The following is an 18,592-nucleotide window of genomic DNA, read 5'->3' on the forward strand; positions in this document are numbered from 1 at the left end:
TAAATACTTGTATAAACTCTTATCCTCTATTTTTAGATTACTAGTTGGCTTTCTCCCACACTCTACCTTTCCCTCTTTTTTAACATTGATTGCTGGTTCTTAAAATCTGTCCAATCTTCTCACCCACCAACAATCTTTGCAGATTTGTCATGTTTCTTTCAATTCAATATTATCCTTAACTTCATTATTTTGCCGCGTATGATGCAACCTTCTGCAAGAGCCTTTCTTTCTCATTGCGATACATCTTTGCTGAGAGTTAGTAAGTATCTCCTTAAAAATCTGCCACTGCATCTCTCCTGTACTACCTTTTAACCTAGTTTCCAAGTTCACTTTTGCCACCTATGCCTTCATATCCTTATAATTACCTTTATTTAGGTTTTTTTTAAAAACTAGTCTTAGACCCACAGCTTTCCCTTCAGTCTGAACATTGAAATGCTATCATGTTATGATAATTGTTGTCTAAAGACTCCTTTTTTAGGAGGTTCTTCATTAATCCTGTCTCATTGAACATTACCAGTTCTAGAATAGTTTCCTCTCTGGTTGACTGCAGAACGTGCTGCTCTAAGGAACTGTCCTGAATACACTCAATGTGATAATTCTTTAGGCTACCTTTGCCAATCTGATTTGCCCAATTTACATGCAGATTAAAGTCACCCATAATTATTGTGGTACCCTTCTTCCACACCCCATTTATTTCTTTTTGTATACTATCCTACAAAAAACAATGTTGGTCACTGAGCTCAGGGATGTTGCGTGAATGAGATTTAGTGTGAATTAGGATATGGACAGCAGAGTTTTGTACAGACTGTGGTTTATGGTGGCTTGTAACAGGGAGAGTAACCAGGACAGCATTGGTATAGTAGATTTGACAAAGACACAGACCAGAGTTTATGCAGCAAATGGGCTCACATGGAGGACGATATTTTGAAGGTGGTCGTTGTTAAGAACAGCAAAACAGTTAATCATGGTTTATAGAATTAATAGCTGGATAGAGAGACTTACCAGGGACACCAACAACAGCGAGGATGGGATAATAAATGTGTTGAATCAGCATCAGTGCCCAGTGGATCCGATGCGCCAATGTTATCCAATAATAATCCGCAGTAAGATAATCAAACCAATGGGATAAACCCCTGTCCATTGTTGTAACATTCCAATCTATTCTGAGATTCTGATCTATCCTCTCCATTTCGCTGGAGCTGCTGATCCCTGTTAGTGCCGGGGATGATTCTCCTGCAGACATGATGGAAGAACACATTAAAAGTAGTCCTGTATTAATAGAAGAAGGAAACCCTCCAGTGACGCAATTAGTGTCCATGGATTACATTAATTACAGTCACTGAACAAACAGGTTCAATCCAACCCTTTTTGTACCACAATAAAGCAGAACATTTACATGGTCTGCATGGGAGGTATGAGAGTTGTTGAGGGAAGGAAAGGTGCAAATAACAGAGGCACTGGCCAGGAGCTTCCAATACTTCTTGGATATTGGAGTGATGACAGGAGACTGGATGGTTGTAAATGTTAGACATTGTTTAAAAAAAGGAGATATGGACTAAGCCCTGTATTTACTGACCAGTCAGTTTAACGTCCCTGGTGGGGAAATTTCAACCATCAACCAGGATACAGATACCTGCTGTTTTGAAAAACAAGGGTTTATAAATGTCAACTACCATGAACATGTTAAAGACATAATTGTATCTAACAAGCTTGAAGGATTTATTTGATGGAGTAATATAGGGGATTGATGAGGGTTGTACAGCTGGTGTTATGTATATAAACTTTCAGAAGGTGTTTGATCAAGAGCGATTTAATCGACTTCTTCGGAAAACTGAACCCAATGATCAAAGTGGCAGTGGTTGTGTGAACATCCAATTGGCTAAGGCACAGAAAATAGATTGTTTTTCAGGCTGGGGTGAGTATACAGAGCTGTTCCAAAGCCATCAATAACAACAACAACATATATTTATATATGAACACACGAAGTAGGAGCAGGAGTAGGCCACTCGGCCCTTCGAGCCTGCTCCACCATTCAATAAGTTCCTGGCTGAACTGATTATTTCACATTTCCATCTACCCCCGGTAACCTTTCACTCCCTTGCTGATCAAAAATCTATCCAGTTCTGCATTTAAAAATTTCAAATTCTCTGCTTCCACTGCCTTTTGAGGAAGAGAATTCCAAAGACTCTCGACCCTTTGAGATGAAACAATGTCTCCTCATCTCTGTCTTAAATGGGTGACCCCTTATTCTTAAACAGGTGCACCTTCCCCCCCCCCCCTCTGTCACCTAATGATCTGTACCTAGCAAAGGACTCAGTTAGATCCCCTTACACTCCCACCTCAATTAATCTCACGCTCGGCATGCCGTTGATATCTTTTCCATCGTCATCGCCTCCTGCCTCACTTCCTTCACCAGTAGTCCTACACCCACCCTGACTAGTGGACCCACTCACCCAGCTCAAGTATTTTCCCTCCACCTGGACCCCTCCCTTTGGCCTCTTACCCACTTTAGATCGTTTCATTGAGAAATGTCGGTGAAACATCAGCCATCACAATTTCTCTGCTCCCCTCACTCACTCTAGTCTGTCCCCCTCTGAACTTGCTGCACTCCGTTCTCTCAAGTCTAATCCCGACATTGTGATCAAACCTGCAGACAAGGATGGTGCTGTTGTTGTTCAGCGTACCGACTGCTACCTTGCAGAGGCTCAGCATCAACTCTCAGACACTTCTTCCTACTTCCCTCTCGACCATGAACCCATCAGCGAACATCAAGCTGCTGTCCACAGGACTGTAACTGACCTCATCTCCTCTGGAGATCTTCCCGCTACAGCTTCCAACCTCACAGTCCCACAACCACGGGCAACCCACTTCTACCTCCTTCCTAAAATCCACAAACAGGACTATCCCAGCAGACTCATTGTTTCAGCCTGTTCCTGCCCCACTTGAACTTATTACTTCCTATCTTGAATCGATTTTTTTCTCCCCTCGTCCAGTCTCTTTCCACCTACATCTGCGACTCTTCGGACGCACTACGTCATTTTGACAATTTCCAGTTCCTCTTCATGATGGACGTCCAATGTATCTGCACCTTCCATCCCCCACCAGGACGGTCTTAGGGTTCTCTGTTTCTTCCTTGAACAGAGGCCCATCCAGTCCCCATCCACTACCACCCTCCTCTGCCTGGCTGAAATTGTTTTCACATTGATCAACTTCTCCTTCAGCTCCACTCATTTTGTACAGCCATAGAGTTATATAGACTATAGACAGACACTTCGGCCCATCGTATCCATGCTGGCCATCAAGCACCTATCCATTCTAATCACATTTTCTGGCACTTGGCCCATAGCCTTGTATGCTATGGTGTTTCAAGTGCTTCTACAAATACTTTTTAAATGTTATGAGGGTTCCTGCCTCTACCATCCCTTCAGGCAGTGTGGTCCAGATTCCAACCACCCTCTGGGTGAATTTGTTTTCCTCAATTCCCCTCTAAATCTCCTGCCCCTTCCTGTAAATCTCTACCCCCTGGCTATTGACACTTGCGCCAAGGGGGAAAAAAAAAGTTTCTTCCTATCTACGCACTTCATAATTTTGTATACTTCTATCAGCTCCCCCCTCAGATTTAGTCACCCCATGATGCCTATCTATACTAATTCCACCTGCCTGCATTAATTCCATATCTTACTATGCCTTGCTCATTCAAGTACCTGTCCAGATGCCTCTTAACTGTCGCTACTGTTCCTGCCTCCACCACCTCCTCAGGCAGCTCATTCCTGATACCCACTATTCTTTGTGTGAAAAATTTACCCCTTTGATCCCCTTTAAACCTCGTCCCTCTCACCTTAATTCTATGTCCTCTAGATTTAGTCGCCACCCACCATGGAAGCAGACTCTGGCCAACTACTCTATCTATGCCTCTCAGAATTTTATATACCTCTATCATGTCCCCTCTCAGCCTCCTTCGCTCCAGGGAAAACAGACCCAGCCTATCCAATCTCTCTTTATAACTCAAGCCCTCCAGACCAGGCAACATCCTTGTCAATCTTTTCTGCACCCTCTCAAGCTTCATCACATCTTTACTGTGGTGCAGCGACCAGAACTGCACACAGTACTCCAAATGCGGCCTAACCAACGTTATGTATAACTGTAACATAACGTCCCAACTCTTGTACTCAATGCCTCGACCGATGAAGGCATGCCAAATGGCTTCTTCACCACCCTGTCTACCTGTGTTGCCACTTTCAAGGAACTACGTACTTGCACCCCAGGATGCACCCGAAACTGATAAGTGGCAAGTCGCATTCATGCTGCAAAAGTGCCAGGACACGAACATTTCCAATAAGAGAGAATCTAACCATCTCCCCTTGACAGTCAATGGCGTTACCATCACTGAATCCTCTACTATCACCATTCTAGGGGTTATTATTGAACAGAAGCTGAATTGCAGCTACAACAGCAGGTCAGAGGCTAGGAATCCTGAGGCGAGTAACTCATTTCCTGACTCCCCAAAGACTTTCCACCATCTATAAGGCACAAATCAGGAGTGCGATGGAATACTCTCCACTTGCCTGGATGGGTGAAGCTCCAACAGCATTCCAGGAACTCAACACCATCCAGGACAAAGCAGCCCTGCTTGATTGATTTATTGTGTACGTAGTGTTATTGACTCCCTCCAGCACCAGCACACAGGGGCAGCAGTGTGTACCATCTACAAGATGCACTGCAGCAACGCACCAAGGCTCCTTGAACAGTACCTTCCAAACCCGCGACCTCTACCACAAAGAAGGACAAGGGCAGTGATGCATGGGAACATCACCACTGCAAGTTCCCCTCCAAGTCACACATCATCCGGACTTGGAACTATATCGCTGTTCCTTCACTCTCACTGGGTCAAAATCCTGGAAATCCCTTCCTAACAGCACTGTGGGTGTACCTGCACCAGTTGGATCAAGAAGGCAGCTCACCACCACTTTCTCAAGAGCAATTAGCGATGGGCAATGAATGCTGGCCCAGACAGCGGCGCCCACTTACCATGAAATAATAAGAAGGTAATAGTAGTTCCTTCTGGCTGGACGACTGTGGAGAGGTGTGGGAGGAAGACACCAACATTGTAACAGGCTGCAGTACGTCTGTGAAAGACAAGGAGGGATAGTTTGTCTTTGTAACAGTCACACAGCATGTCATTTTTAACAATCTTATCTGCATGCCCTGCCATAGAATTATTCACATGCATCCAAACTGCTGCTGCACCCCCATTAAAATTACACCCTTTATTTTCCATTGCCTCTCCTGTCCATCCTATGAAAAATGTATCATTTTGCGTTTCTGTTAATGTTTATCTACCATGTGTACGTCCATTCCATCAGTCTGTCTATATCCACTTGATGTCTGTCAATATCATCCTCATTGTGCAATACACTTCCAGGTTTTGTGGCAAGTGTAAAATTTACAATTGTGCCATTTACAGGGCGGCACAGTGGTGCAGTGGTTGGCACCGCAGCCTCACAGCTCCAGCAACCCGGGTTCAATTCTGGGTATTGCCTGTGTGGAGTTTGCAAGTTCTCCCTGTGTCTGCGTGGGTTTCCTCCGGGTGCTCTGGTTTCCTCCCACATGCCAAAGACTTGCAGGTTGATAGGTAAATTGGCCATTAGCAATTGCCCCTAGTATAGGTAGGTGGTAGGGAAATATAGGGACAGGTGGGGATGTGGTCGGAATACGGAATTAGTGCAGGACTGGTATAAATGGGTGGTTGATAGTCGGCACAAACTCGGTGGGCTGAAGGGCCTGTTTCAGTGCTGTATCTCTAATCTACACTCAAGTCCAAGTGGCTAAAATATATCATGAAAAGTTACAGACCTAGTAACGACCCCTGTGGGAAAATTCCTTCAGTTCTAACAACAACCTTTCATCCCCTCTCTCTGCTTCCTGTCATGCAGACAACTTTGTCCCTTTTATTACATGGGCTTTATCTTTGTCGACAAGCCTGTTAAGTGACACTTCATCAAATGCTGTTTTGAAGTAATAGGGAACAAAGAAATGGCAGAATAATTAAATACATACTTTGGTTCTTTCTTCTCAAAGGAGGACACAAATCAGTATTAATAGGGAAATGGTGTTGGGTAAATTGATGGGATTGAAGGCTGATAAATCCCCAGGGCCTGATAATCTACATCCCAAAGTACTTAAGGAAGTGACTCTAGAAATAGTAGATGCATTGCTGGTCATTCTTCAAAATTCTATCCTGGAACAGTTACAATGGATTGGAGGGTAGCCAATGTAACCTCACTATTTTAAAAAAAAGAGGTAAAGAGACAACAGTGAATTATAGAGGGGTTATCCTGACATCAGTAGTGGGGAAAATGCTAGAGTCCATTATAAAATATGTAATAACAGAGCACTTGGGAAACAGTGACAGGATCGGACACAGTCAGCATGGATTTAGGAAAGGGAAATCATGCTTGGAAAATCTACTGGAATTTTTGAGGATGTAACTAATAGACTAGATAAGAGGGAACGAGTGGATGTGTTGTATTTGGGCTTTAATAAGGCTTTCAATAAGGTCCCACACAGGAGATTAGCGTGCAAAAGTTAAATCCCATGGGATTGAGGGTATGGTACTGACATGGATAGAGAACTAGTTGGCAGACAGGAAACAAACAGTAAGAGTAAATGTAATATATCCAAGTTTGCAGATGACACAAAGCTGGGTGGGAGGGTGAGCTGTGAGGAGGATGCAGAGAAGCTCCAGTGTGATGTGGACAGGTTGAGTGAGTGGGAAATACATGGTAGATGCAGTATCATGTGGATACATGTGAAGTTATCCACTTTGGTGTCAAAAACAGAAAGGCAGATTGTCTGAACGATGATAACTTTGGAGAGGGGGAGGTGCAGTGAGACCTGGGTGTCCTTGTGCACCAGTTGCTGAAAGTAAACATACAGGTGCAGCAGGCAGTTAAGGAGGAAAATGGTATGTTGGCCTTCATAGCGAGAGGATTGAAATACAGGAGAAAGGGTGTCTTGCTGCATTTATACAAGGCTTTGGTGAGGCCAAATTCATCCACATTTGTCCCAGTCAGTTAATTTTGTTTTGGATTATTGTTTTAAAAGCTTTCCCAGCACCATGGATTAACTGGCTGTCCTCTATTTGCTGGGCTTGTCCTTACACTCTTTTTAGGACAATGGTGTAACATTTACAATTCTCCAGTCCTTTGGCACCATCCCTGTGCGTAAGGAAAACTATGGTTAGTTCCTTCACAATTTCCACTCTTATTTCCCTCAGCAACCAGGATTCTTTTTGTATTAACATCTTGAAGTGCAGCACGCCTTTCTAATACCTCCTGCCAAGAAAACATGCTATGCTGAATGAGAATTTTTAACTCACTGGTTGGAAACCAACATTAAACTTTGAAATTGGAAAGCTGGAATCCTGCATTTAACATTTAAAAAGTTGGTAGTCAAGATGGCCACCACAATTTGCATTGAAATACCTCACATTCCAGGACATCGAAGTGGAGATGTATGTCTTCAAAGCTCCCACCCACGACAATGTTTTGAACAATTGAGTAGATTATCTGGGATCACCCTCATTAGCAAGACATTTAAAGCCGTCTTGCAGCATTTACTCGCGGAGACGTACCTGCAGGAGAAACATTTACAATATAATTTGAGAGAGATTTGGGATTCTTAGACTTTGAAACTCATTAAAGGAAGAAAGGTACTGATAGACCATGTGACAGCCCCCCCTCCCCCCTACCCCAGTCTATGTAAACTTGTAACTTTTTGTTACACACAGCAGACAAACTTTGCAAGCTAACCCATGCAAGACCCTGGTTGGGCTGTCTTACGCTCTCTTTCTCTCCCCAGGTAACATTGTAAATGTTGTAATCTGTCTGTGACTGCAGAACATCCAAGTCCACCATTGCTACAGAGACCGAGGAAGAAAGCCACTGAGCGTTACTGTCTCCAAGAAACCCCTGAACCAGGCGGACCAGCTGCATGTCCACTTCTACCAGCCAGAGACTTTGGAACCATGAATTCAGTCAGAGGAAAAATGAATTACATTACCCCACAAACTGTACATTAGTTTTACTTCTTCTGGACTCTAATCCAACCCAAACTATTCTCCATCACTCTGTAACCTATTTGTGTGTACGTGTGATTCTCATTTGTGTGTGTGTGTGCGTGTGTGTGAGTATGAAAGTTGAAGCAGAGTTTACTATTTTACTTCAATCGGTATTTGATTTTCAGTACAATAAAATAACCTCTTTCTTGTTTAAACTAAAGAAAACCTGCCTGATTGATTCTTTTATGATCCTAGCACTTGAAGTATTAAACACTCACTGAATTGGTAAACACATGCACTATTTAAAAAGGAATAAAGCCTGTGGCATCGAACAAGGAGAGAAACAAGACAGGAGCCTTTCGACCCCTCCTCACCTGAAGTGTAACATAAATTTGGGGCTCGCATCTGGGATCAAAAACCAAAGACAGTTGGGAAATTGGGAGTGGGGAACCAAATGGTTCCCTCGCAAAACTTCAAAAACTTCAATATAGTTTTAATTGGGTTTTTCGCTGCTGGAGTATTAAAATGTCCACATTTGAGGCAGTACCTTCCTAACCCAGAGTGAAGTAACTTGGGGCAGGTTAAATGCCCTATTCGTTGAAGGTTGAGGATTGTACAAAATACAGTATAGCGCAGGAACAGGCCATTCGGCCCTCCAAGCCTGCGCCGATCTTGATGCCTGCCTAAACTAAAACCTTCTGCACTTCCGGGGACCATATCCCTCTATTCCCATCCCATTCATGTATTTGTCAAGATCCCTCTTAAACGTCGCTATCGTACCTGCTTCCACCACCTCCCCCGGCAGCAAGTTCCAGACACTCACCACCCTCTGTGTAAAGAACTTGCCTCGCACATCCCCTCTAAACTTTGCCCCACTCACCTTAAACCTATGTCCCCTCGTAACTGACACTTCCACCCAGGGAGAAAGCTTCTGACTATCCACTCTGTCCATGCCACTCATAACTTTGAAAACATCTATCATGTCGCCCCTCCACCTCCATCGTTCCAGTGAAAACAATCCGAGTTTATCCAACCTCTCTTCATAGCTAATGCCCTCCAGACCAGGCAACATCCTGGTAAACCTCATCTGTACCCTCTCCAAAGCCTCCACGTCCTTCTGGTAGTGTGGCGACCAGAATTGCACCCAATATTCTAAGTGTGGCCTAACTACATTTCTGTACAGAACTGAGCAGTAAGGGATTACTATCCATCCAAAAGCTAGGAAAGCCGAAATCCTAAAACATGTGCCAACCATTTTGCACGTGAACCTGAAAAATATAACAGGATTAGAGTTGGAGGTCAATCATCCGAGCTCCAGGACATCACTGCAGGAGTTCCTCAGGGTAGTGTCCTTGGCCCAACCGTCTTCAGCTGCTTCATCAATGACCTTCCTTCAATCATAAGGTCAGAAGTGGGGATGTTCGCTGATTATTGCACAACGTTCAGCACCATTCGTGACTCCTCAAATACTGAAGCAGTCTGTGTAGAAAACAAGCAACACTAGGACAATATCCAGGCTTGAGCTGCTAAGTGGCAAGTAACATTCGCGCCACACAAGTGCTGGGCAATGATCATCTCCAACAAGAGAGAATCTAAACATCTTCCCCTTGACATACATTTGCATTACCATCACTGAATCCCCCACTATCAACATCCTGGGGTTACCACGGACCAGCAACTGAACTCCTTCTTTGGCCTCCTTGTCTCCGAGACAATGGATAAGTGCCTGGAGGTGGTCAGTGGTTTGTGAAACAACGCATGAAGTGGCTATAAAGGCCAATTCTAGAGTGACAAACTCTTCCACAGGTGCAGCAGATAAAATTGGTTGTCGGTGCTGTTACATAGTTGGCTCTCTCCTTGCACTTCTGTCTTTTTTCCTGCCAACTGCTAAGTCTCTTCGACTCACCACACTTTAGCCGCGCCTTTATGGCTGCCCACCAGCTCTGGCGATCGCTGGCAACTGACTCCCACGACCTGTGATCAATGTCACAGGACGTCATGTCGCGTTTGCAGACGTCTTTAAAGTGGAGACATGAACGGCCGGTGGGTCTGGTACCAGTGACGAGTTTGCTGCACAATGTGTCCTTGGGAATCCTGCCATCTTCCATGTGGGTCACAGGGCCAAGCCATCTCAGGCGCCGCTGGCTTAGTATATGCTGGGGATGTTGGCCGCCTCGAGGACTTCTGTGGTGGAGATACGGTCCTGCCACCTGATGCCAAGGATTCTCCGGAGGCAGTGAAGATGGAATGAATTGAGACGTCGCTCTTGACAGACATACGTTGTCCAGGTCTCGCTGCCATAGAGCAAGGTACTGAGGGCACAGGCTTGATACACTTGGACTTTTGTGTTCCGTGTCAGTGCGCCATTTTTCCACACTCTCTTGGCCAGTCTGGACATAGCAGTGGAAGCCTTTCCCATGCGCTTGTTTAATTCTGCATCGAGAGACAGGTTACTGGTGATGGTTGAGCCTAGTTAGGTGAACTCTTGAACCACTTCCAGAGTATGGTCGCCGATATTGATGGATGGAGCATTTCTGACGTCCTGTCCCATTATATTCGTTTTCTTGAGGCTGATGGTTGAGCCAAATTCATTGCAGACAGCCGCAAACCTGTCGATGAGTCTCTGCAGACACTCTTCAGTATAAGATGTTAATGCAGCGTCTTCAGGAAAGAGGAGTTCCCTGATGAGGACTTTTCGGACTTTGGACTTCGCTCCAAGACGGGCAAGGTTGAACAACCTGCCCCCTGATTTTGTGTGGAGGAAAATTCCTTCTTCTGAAGACTTGAACGCATGTGAGAGCAGCAGGGAGAAGAAAATCCCAAAGGTGCGAGAACACAGTCCTGTTTCACGCCATTCAGGATAGGAAAGGGTTCTAATGAGGCCCCGCTATGCTGAATTGTACCTTTCATATTGTCATGGAATGAGGTGATGATACTTAGTAGCTTTGGTGGGCATCCAATCTTTTCTAATAGTCTGAAGAGACCACGTCTGCTGACGAGGTCAAAGGCTTTGGTGAGATCAACGAAAACACCGTAGAGGGGCATCTGTTGTTCGCGGCATTCCTGCTGTAGCTGGCGAAGGGAGAATAGCATGTTAATGGTGGATCTCTTTGCTGGAAAGCCACACTTTGCCTCAGGATAGACACGCTCAGCCAGCTTCTGGAGCCTGTTTAAGGTGACACGAGCGAAGACGTTCCCCACTATGCTCAGCAGGGAGATTCCACGGTAGTTGCTGCTGTCACCGTGGTCACATTTGTTCTTTTAGAGGGTGATGATATTGGCATCGCGCCTGTCCTGTGGTACTGCTATCTCATTGCAGCACAGGCAAAGCAGTTCGTAGAGTGCTGAAAGTATAGCAGGCTTGGCAGTCTTGATGATTTCAGGGGTAATTCCGTCCTTCCCGTCCTTTTCCGCTGGCTAGAGAATCAATGGCATCACTGAGTTCCGATTTTGTTGGCTGTACGTCCAGCTCATCCATGACTGGCAGAGACTGGGCTGCATTGAAGGCAGTCTCAGTGATAACATTCTCCCTGGAGTACAGTTCTAGGTAGTGCTACACCCAGCGGTCCATTTGCTTGTGGAGTAACCATATAAATACAGTGGTGACAAGAACAGGTCAGAGGCTTGGAGTTCTGCAGCGAGTAACTCACCTCCTGACTCTCCAAAGCCTGTCCACCATCTACAAGGCACAAGTCAGGAGTGTGATGGAATATTCTCCACTTGCCTGGATGTGTGCAGCTCCAACAACATTCAAGAAGCTCGACACCATCCAGGACAAAGCAACGCTCCAGATTGTCACACCCCATCTACAAACATTTACTCCCTCCACCATAAATGCACAGAGGCAGCAGTATGTACCATCTACAAGATTCACTGCAGCAACGCACCAAGGCTCCTTAGACAGCACCTTCCAACCCGCGATCTCCACCACCTAGAAGGACAGGGCAGCAAATTCATAGGAACAGTACCATCTGCAAGTTCCCCTCCAAGTCACACACCATCCTGACTTAGAACTATATCGCTGTTCCTTCACTGTCGCTGGATCAAAATCCTGGAACTCCCTTCCTGACAGCACTGTGGGTGTACCTACCCGACATGGACTGCAGCGGTTCAAGAAGACAGATCACCAACTCCTTCTCCAGGGCAATTACAGATGGGTAATAAATGCTGGCCTAGCCAGCGTCGCCCACATCTCATGAACGAATAAAGTAAAACAGCCATGAGCAAGAAGGGAGAGGTGGAAACACAACGGGTCCTCCTTAGGCCAGAGCAGACAATGCTGAGAACAGGAGTGACGCCCAAAAGCCTGTGTGTTTCCACTGTAACAATCACCTCCGAGCTGACTGCTGGACGTTACAGTGAAAATCTGTCGGATTAATCAGGATACACCAGACCAGTTCAGGGAATGGGGCCCTGATGGGAAACACAGAAGACCAGGCTGTGACTTTAACTGTGGCAGTAAGACCCAGTATGCCCAACACAGAGAGTGCTGGAAAATTTAAGAAAATCCCTGCGAGATAGCAGGATTTTGTATCCTAAGGAAAAGTGACCAAATACCCCTCGAATGCAGCAAGTAAGCCCAAAGCCATACTTGGGATAAAGGGGCCACCCATTCCCTCCTGCTGGGAAAATGCATGAACTCTCCCCCAGAGAGGGCATCGAACGCTCAAGTATTAGTCATCAGTATTGGGGAAGGTAAATGCCCAGGACTCCATATCGAATATACCTAGAGTGCAGCTTTGTTTCAGGACTGGTAACCCTGGGGATTGTCCCTAATTTACCTGTAGACAGGGTGGTCCTGTTCCTGGGTAATGATCTGGTCAGGGTGAAGGTGCTAGCTTCTCCAGTGGTTTTCAAGAGACTGAAATAGATGAGATAGACAGAGCAGTTACAGGAGAAGGCCACTGACATTTTTCCTGCCTTTGTGTTGTGATGGTCCATGGTCAAACAAGCTCCATCAGAGGAGGATGAACTGACACTGCAGACTGATGACCCTCCTACCTAGTTATCTGAAACCTTCTTTGGGAATTCAGAGGACAAAAAGGATGTGTTAAACAGATCTTCCTTGGTCGAGGCTGAGCAAGCTGACCCAATGTTTAAAAAGTTAGCAAAGACTGTCTAAAGTTAAACAGAAGCAGAGGGAGTTCCAGAGTGTGACTATTTAAAGAATGAGGTGACGATGAGGAAGTGGAGACCTCCTTAGAGACCTGCGGATGAAGAGTGGACAGTGGTTCACCAGATAGTGGTTCTGCCCAGGTACCATAAGGAAATACAGAGAATAACCCAGGAATTCCAATGGCTGGACATGTCGGCATCAGAAAAACCCAAGCCTGCATAAGAAAGCAGTTTGACTGGCCACAACTCTACAAAGATGTGGTGGAGTTCTGTAAAACTGTTCACATGTGCCAGGTTGTGGGGAAGCCACAACTTGCAATAAAAAGTGCACCCCTAATTCCCAAACCAGCTTTTGGGGAACTCTTGTGGATTAGGGATGACATGTAACGTCAAAATTAAGTGGGATATTTTAGACACTGTTTTAGTTATCAAGTCCAACTTAACAATTAAATAGATAATACACTGTGTATTAGTGATGATTTGAACACTGTTTAAGGCGGCTCGCCTTGTGACAATGAGGTCTAGCTGGTGCCAACGACGTGATCTTGGGTGCCTCCATGAAACCTGGTGACAGGGTTTAGTGTGAAAGAACGAGTTGGTGATGCAGAGGTTATGATAGGTACACAACTCAAGCAGTCTCTGCCCGTTCTCATTCATCCTTCCAACGCCGTAGCGCCCAAGGCAGGAGGGCCATGAGTCATGGTCGGCCCCAACCCTGGCATTAAAGTCCCCCAGCAGGAATAGGTGTTCGGTGTTGGGGATGCTGCTAATGATGTTATGGAGTTGTTCATAGAACTGGTCTTTAGCTTCAGGTGCGGAACTCAGTGATGCCATTGATTCCCTAGCCAGCGGAAAAGCCCCTGGGAAGGACAGCATTACCCCTGAAATAATCAAGAGTGCCAAGCCTGCTATACTCTCAGCACTACATGAACTGCTATGCCTGTGCTGGGACGAGGGAGCAGTACCCCAGGACATGCGCGATGCCAACATCATCACCCTCTATAAAAACAAAGGTGACCGCGGTGACTGCAACAACTACCGTGGAATCTCCCTGCTCAGCATAGTGGGGAAAGTCTTTGCTCGAGTCGCTCTGAACAGGCTCCAGAAGCTGGCCGAGCGCGTCTACCCTGAGGCACAGTGTGGCTTTCGTGCAGAGAGATCGACTATTGACATGCTGTTCTCCCTTCGTCAGATACAGGAGAAATGCCGTGAACAACAGATGCCCCTCTACATTGCTTTCATTGATCTCACCAAAGCCTTTGACCTCGTCAGCAGACGTGGTCTCTTCAGACTACTAGAAAAGATCGGATGTCCACCAAAGCTACTAAGTATCATCACCTCATTCCATGACAATATGAAAGGCACAATTCAACATGGTGGCTCCTCATCAGAGCCCTTTCCTATCCTGAGTGGTGTGAAACAGGGCTGTGTTCTCGCACCCACACTTTTTGGGATTTTCTTCTCCCTGCTGCTTTCACATGCGTTCAAATCCTCTGAAGAAGGAATTTTCCTCCACACAAGATCAGGGGGCAGGTTGTTCAACCTTGCCCGTCTAAGAGCGAAGTCCAAAGTACGGAAAGTCCTCATCAGAGAACTCCTCTTTGCTGACGATGCTGCTTTAACATCTCACACTGAAGAATGCCTGCAGAGTCTCATTGACAGGTTTGCGTCTGCCTGCAATGAATTTGGCCTAACCATCAGCCTCAAGAAAACGAACATCATGGGGCAGGATGTCAGAAATGCTCCATCCATCAATATTGGCGACCACGCTCTGGAAGTGGTTCAAGAGTTCACCTACCTAGGCTCAACTATCACCAGTAACCTGTCTCTAGATGCAGAAATCAACAAGCGCATGGGCAAGGCTTCCACTGCTATGTTCAGACTGGCCAAGAGAGTGTGGGAAAATGGCGCACTGACACGGAACACAAAAGTCCGAGTGTATCAGGCCTGTGTCCTCAGCACCTTGCTCTACGGCAGCGAGGCCTGGACAACGTATGCCAGCCAAGAGCGACGTCTCAATTCATTCCATCTTCGCTGCCTTCGGAGAATACTTGGCATCAGGTGGCAGGACTATATCTCCAACACAGAAGTCCTTGAAGCGGCCAACATCCCCAGCTTATACACACTACTGAGTCAGCGGCGCTTGAGATGGCTTGGCCATGTGAGCCGCATGGAAGATGGCAGGATCCCCAAAGACACATTGTACAGCGAGCTCGCCACTGGTATCAGACCCACCGGCCGTCCATGTCTCCGTTATAAAGACGTCTGCAAACGCGACATGAAATCGTGTGACATTGATCACAAGTCGTGGGAGTCAGTTGCCAGCATTCGCCAGAGCTGGCGGGCAGCCATAAAGACAGGGCTAAATTGTGGCGAGTCGAAGAGACTTAGTAGTTGGCAGGAAAAAAGACAGAGGCGCAAGGGGAGAGCCAACTGTGCAACAGCCCCAACAAACAAATTTCTCTGCAGCACCTGTGGAAGAGCCTGTTACTCCAGAATTGGCCTTTATAGCCACTCCAGGCGCTGCTTCACAAACCACTGACCACCTCCAGGCGCGTATCCATTGTCTCTCGAGATAAGGAGGCCCAAAAGAAAGAAAGAAAAAGAATTAGTGATGATATCTAATTTAACAATTAACTGGAATATTATCACCTGTGTATTAGTGATGACATCTAATTTAACAATTAACAGGAATATTATCCCCTGTGTATTAGTGATGACATCTAATTTAACAATTAACTGGAATATTATCACCTGTGTATTAGTGATGACATCTAATTTAACAATTAACTGGAATATTATCACCTGTGTATTAGTGATGATATCTAATTTAACAATTAACTGGAATATTATCACCTGTGTATTAGTGATGACATCTAATTTAACAATTAACAGGAATATTATCACCTGTGTATTAGTGATGATATCTAATTTAACAATTAACTGGAATATTATCACCTGTGTATTAGTGATGATATCTAATTTAACAATTAACTGGAATATTATCACCTGTGTATTAGTGATGACATCTAATGTAACAATTAACAGGAATATTATCACCTGTGTATTAGTGATGACATCTAATTTAACAATTAACTGGAATATTATCACCTGTGTATTAGTGATGATATCTAATTCAACAATTAACTGGAATATTATCACCTGTGTATTAGTGATGACATCTAATTTAACAATTAACAGGAATATTATCCCCTGTGTATTAGTGATGACATCTAATTTAACAATTAACTGGAATATTATCACCTGTCTATTAGTGATGATATCTAATTTAACAATTAACTGGAATATTATCACCTGTGTATTAGTGATGATATCTAATTTAACAATTAACTGGAATATTATCACCTGTGTATTAGTGATGATATCTAATTTAACAATTAACTGGAATATTATCACCTGTGTATTAGTGATGATATCTAATTTAACAATTAACTGGAATATTATCCCCTGTGTATTAGTGATGACATCTAATTTAACAATTAACTGGAATATTATCACCAGTGTATTAGTGAGGACATCTAATTTAACAATTAACAGGAATATTATCCCCTGTGTATTAGTGATGACATCTAATTTAACAATTAACTGGAATATTATCACCTGTGTATTAGTGATGATATCTAATTTAACAATTAACTGGAATATTATCACCTGTGTATTAGTGATGACATCTAATTTAACAATTAACAGGAATATTATCACCTGTGTATTAGTGATGATATCTAATTTAACAATTAACTGGAATATTATCACCTGTGTATTAGTGATGATATCTAATTTAACAATTAACTGGAATATTATCACCTGTGTATTAGTGATGACATCTAATTTAACAATTAACAGGAATATTATCACCTGTGTATTAGTGATGACATCTAATTTAACAATTAACTGGAATATTATCACCTGTGTATTAGTGATGATATCTAATTCAACAATTAACTGGAATATTATCACCTGTGTATTAGTGATGACATCTAATTTAACAATTAACAGGAATATTATCACCTGTGTATTAGTGATGACATCTAATTTAACAATTAACTGGAATATTATCACCTGTCTATTAGTGATGATATCTAATTTAACAATTAACTGGAATATTATCACCTGTGTATTAGTGATGATATCTAATTTAACAATTAACTGGAATATTATCACCTGTGTATTAGTGATGATATCTAATTTAACAATTAACTGGAATATTATCACCTGTGTATTAGTGATGATATCTAATTTAACAATTAACTGGAATATTATCCCCTGTGTATTAGTGATGACATCTAATTTAACAATTAACTGGAATATTATCACCAGTGTATTAGTGAGGACATCTAATTTAACAATTAACAGGAATATTATCCCCTGTGTATTAGTGATGACATCTAATTTAACAATTAACTGGAATATTATCACCTGTGTATTAGTGATGATATCTAATTTAACAATTAACTGGAATATTATCACCTGTGTATTAGTGATGACATCTAATTTAACAATTAACAGGAATATTATCACCTGTGTATTAGTGATGATATCTAATTTAACAATTAACTGGAATATTATCACCTGTGTATTAGTGATGATATCTAATTTAACAATTAACTGGAATATTATCACCTGTGTATTAGTGATGATATCTAATTTAACAATTAACTGGAATATTATCACCTGTGTATTAGTGATGATATCTAATTTAACAATTAACTGGAATATTATCACCTGTGTATTAGTGATGATATCTAATTTAACAATTAACTGGAATATTATCACCTGTGTATTAGTGATGATATCTAATTTAACAATTAACTGGAATATTATCACCTGTGTATTAGTGATGACATCTAATTTAACAATTAACAGGAATATTATCCCCTGTGTATTAGTGATGACATCTAATTTAACAATTAACTGGAATATTATCACCTGTGTATTAGTGATGATATCTAATTTAACAATTAACTGGAATATTATCACCTGTGTATTAGTGATGATATCTAATTTAACAATTAACTGGAATATTATCACCTGTGTATTAGTGATGATATCTAATTTAACAATTAACAGGAATATTATCACCTGTGTATTAGTGATGATATCTAATTTAACAATTAACTGGAATATTATCACCTGTGTATTAGTGATGATATCTAATTTAACAATTAACTGGAATATTATCACCTGTGTTTTAGTGATAACATCTAATTTAACAATTAACAGGAATATTATCCCCTGTGTATTAGTGATGATATCTAATTTAACAATTAACTGGAATATTATCACCTGTGTATTAGTGATGATATCTAATTTAACAATTAACTGGAATATTATCACCTGTGTATTAGTGATGATATCTAATTTAACAATTAACTGGAATATTATCCCCTGTGTATTAGT

General features: G+C 43.1%; 1 long non-coding RNA gene across 1 annotated transcript; it reads right to left on the reverse strand.

The window, feature by feature from the left end:
* Positions 1-1,084: 1,084 nt before the first annotated feature.
* On the reverse strand, positions 1,085-12,922 carry LOC137359610 (uncharacterized). The gene is made up of 4 exons (XR_010971543.1): positions 12,841-12,922; positions 7,485-7,633; positions 5,029-5,126; positions 1,085-1,233 (listed from the first exon to the last, which is right to left on the reverse strand). It is a non-coding gene; the product is annotated as an uncharacterized lncRNA (long non-coding RNA).
* Positions 12,923-18,592: the final 5,670 nt, after the last annotated feature.

Source organism: Heterodontus francisci, unplaced genomic scaffold (genome assembly GCF_036365525.1).
Source record: "Heterodontus francisci isolate sHetFra1 unplaced genomic scaffold, sHetFra1.hap1 HAP1_SCAFFOLD_673, whole genome shotgun sequence".
Classification (NCBI taxonomy): Eukaryota; Metazoa; Chordata; class Chondrichthyes; order Heterodontiformes; family Heterodontidae; genus Heterodontus; species Heterodontus francisci.